Raw genomic sequence first — 3,732 nt, forward strand, 5'->3', positions numbered from 1 at the left:
ATGTGGACCCCCCCCCCCCCATTATCTCCTTATCCCAGGGTGCCCCCCAACCACCACCCCCACCTCCAGTTGCCCCTGAATCATCGCCCCCCCCCCCATCACCCCCCTACCTTAGGCCCCCCCCATCATCATCATCATCATCACCTTAGGGACCACCCCATCATCCCCCCACCTTAGTGACCCCCCCCATCATCCCCCCACCTTAGTGACCCCCCCATCATCCCCATCACCTTAGTGACCCCCCCATCATCCCCCCACCTTAGTGACCCCCCCCATCATCCCCATCACCTTAGTGACCCCCCCATCATCCCCCCACCTTAGTGACCCCCCCATCATCCCCATCACCTTAGTGACGCCCCCATCATCCCCCCACCTTAGTGACCCCCCCCATCACCCCCCAACCTTAGGGCCCCCCCATCATCCCCATCACCTTAGTGACCCCCCCATCATCCCCCCACCTTAGTGACCCCCCCATCATCCCCCCACCTTAGTGACCCCCCCATCACCCCCCCACCTTAGTGACCCCCCCATCATCCCCATCACCTTAGGACCCCCCCATCATCCCCCCCCCATCATCCCCCACCAGTGACCCCCCCCCCCCCATCCTCCCCCTCACCTTAGTGACCCCCCCATCATCCCCCCACCTTAGTGACCCCCCCATCATCATCCCCATCACCTTAGTGACCCCCCCCATCACCTCCCCCCTTAGTGACCCCCCCCCATCATCCCCTCACCTTAGGCCCCCCCCTCCCCATCCCCACCCCCCCAGCTCAGGGCAGGCTCCCACCCCCCCTGTGACACCCCAGCCCCCCCATTTCCCCCCCCCATTTCCCCCCCCCAGGTTCAAACCATCTCAAAGAGGCGCCGCAGGAGGAAGCGCTTCCGGATGCGGGGGGGGAGCGCGGGAAGTTGAGCTCATAGCAGAGGGTGGGGGCGAAGAGGAAGTAATAGAGATCTATGGGGCAGGGGGGCGATGAGGGGGGGTCCTGCCCCACCCCCCCCCCCCCCAAAGCACTTACTGCTATAGGTGAGGTTGTCCGGGTACGAGACCTCGCTCATCCCAACGTCCCCATTGGCTTTCCTGCCCTCTGGAACTGGGGGGAAACGGGGGGGGGAAGGAGTATGAGGATCCCCCAACAGCCCAAACAAGATCAATGGGGTCAGGCAGGGATGGGGTCAATGGGATCAGGTAGGGATGGGGTTGATGGGGTCAATGGGATCAGGCAGGGATGGGGTCAATGGGATCATATAGAGATGGAATCAATGGGATCAATAGGATCAATGGGATCAGGCAGAGATGGGATCAATAGGATCAATAGGATCATATAGAGATGGGTTCAATGGGATCAGGCAGGGATGGAATCAATGGGATCAAGCAGGGATGGAGTCAATGGGATCAGGCAGGGATGGAGTCAATGGGATCAGGCGGAGATGGGATCAATGGGATCAGGCAGGGACGGGGTCAATGGGATCAGGCGGAGATGGGATCAATGGGATCAGGCAGGGATGGGGTCAATGGGATCAGGCAGGGATGGGGTTGATGGGGTCAATGGGATCAGGCAGGGATGGGGTCAATGGGATCATATAGAGATGGAATCAATGGGATCAATAGGATCAATGGGATCAGGCAGAGATGGGATCAATAGGATCAATAGGATCATATAGAGATGGGTTCAATGGGATCAGGCAGGGATGGAATCAATGGGATCAAGCAGGGATGGAGTCAATGGGATCAGGCAGGGATGGAGTCAATGGGATCAGGCGGAGATGGGATCAATGGGATCAGGCAGGGACGGGGTCAATGGGATCAGGCGGAGATGGGATCAATGGGATCAGGCAGGGATGGGGTCAATGGGATCAGGCAGGGATGGGGTCAATGGGATCATACAGAGATGGAATCAATGGGATCAATGGGATCAGGCAGAGATGGGATCAATAGGATCAATAGGATCTTATAGAGATGGGGTCAATGGGATCAGGCAGGGATGGGATCAATGGGATCAAGCAGGGATGGAGTCAATGGGATCAGGCAGGGATGGAGTCAATGGGATCAGGCGGAGATGGGATCAATGGGATCAGGCAGGGACGGGGTCAATGGGATCAGGCGGAGATGGGATCAATGGGATCAGGCAGGGATGGGGTCAATGGGATCATACAGAGATGGAATCAATGGGATCAATGGGATCAGGCAGAGATGGGATCAATAGGATCAATAGGATCTTATAGAGATGGGGTCAATGGGATCAGGCAGGGATGGGATCAATGGGATCAAGCAGGGATGGAGTCAATGGGATCAGGCAGGGATGGAGTCAATAGGATCAGGCGGAGATGGGATCAATGGGATCAGGCAGGGATGGAGTCAATGGGATCAATGGGATCAGACAGGGATGGGATCAAAGGGATCAAGCAGGGATTGGATCAATGGGCTCAGTCTGGGATGGGATCAATGGGATCAGGTGGGGATGGAATCAATGGGATCAATGGGATCAGGCAGGGATGGGGTCAATGGGATGAATGGGATCAGGCGGGGATGGAATCAATGGGATCAGGCAGGGATGGGGTCAATGGGATGAATGGGATGAGGCAGGGATGGAATCAATGGGATCAGGCAGGGATGGGGTCAATGGGATGAATGGGATCAGGCAGGGATGGAATCAATGGGATCAGGCAGGGATGGGGTCAATGGGATGAATGGGATCAGGCAGGGATGGAATCAATGGGATCAGGCAGGGATGGGGTCAATGGGATGAATGGGATCAGGCAGGGATGGAATCAATGGGATCAGACCCGGATGGAATCAATGGGGTCAATGAGATCAGGCAGGGATGGAATCAATGGGATCAGACCCGGATGGAATCAATGGGGTCAATGAGATCAGGCAGGGATGGAATCAATGGGATCAATGGAATCAATGGGATCAGGCAGGGATGGGATCAATGGGATCAGGCAGGGATGGGGTCAATGGGATGAATGGGATCAGGCAGGGATGGGGTCAATGGGATGAATGGGATCAATGGGATCAATGGGATCAGGCCCAGATTCCCCCCCCCACCCCAACCTTGGTCCTGGGCGCCGGCCTTGGCCTCCCGGCACCAGCGGTTCACGTCCCGGAAGGAGAAGAGCTTGAGGAAGAGGATGGTGTAGATGGCGAGCGCGAAGACGGAGCCCACTGCGGGACATGGGGGGTGATGGGGGGGGGAACCCACCGGGACCCCCCCATTGCGACCCCCCCATTGCGAGCCCCAAGGCAGAGCCCTCACCGGGGGTGATGGAGGCGACCACGAGCACGGTGGCGGCCGGGAAGAAGAGGATGGCGACGAGGTTGAGAGCGTGGAGGAAGGCTCCGGAGGCCTCGGACAGGGAGCCCTATGGGGGGGGACACGCAAAGGGATGGGGTCAATGGGATCAGGTAGGGATGGGGGTTGATGGGATCAATGGGATCAATGGGATCAGGTAGGGATGGGGGTGATGGGGTCAATGGGATCAATGGGATCAGGTAGGGATGGGGGTGATGGGGTCAATGGGATCAATGGGATCAGGTAGGGATGGGGACAATGGGGTCAATGGGATCAGGCAGGGAGGGGGGTGATGGGATCAATGGGATCAGGGAGGGATGGGGGTGATGTCAATGGGATCAATGGGATCAATGGGATCAGGTAGGGATGGGGACAATGGGGTCAATGGGATCAGGTAGGGATGGGGGTGATGGGGTCAAAGGGATCAGGTAGGGAG

General features: G+C 58.0%; 1 pseudogene; it reads right to left on the reverse strand.

The window, feature by feature from the left end:
• Positions 1-849: 849 nt before the first annotated feature.
• On the reverse strand, positions 850-3,366 carry LOC130599659 (diacylglycerol O-acyltransferase 1-like; annotated as a pseudogene).
• Between the last annotated feature and the right edge of the window lie 366 nt (positions 3,367-3,732).

This window comes from Pezoporus wallicus, unplaced genomic scaffold, assembly GCF_028554395.1.
Source record: "Pezoporus wallicus isolate ANWC-B61680 ecotype Strahan unplaced genomic scaffold, APGP_CSIRO_Pwel_v1 contig_9500, whole genome shotgun sequence".
NCBI classification, from domain to species: Eukaryota; Metazoa; Chordata; class Aves; order Psittaciformes; family Psittacidae; genus Pezoporus; species Pezoporus wallicus.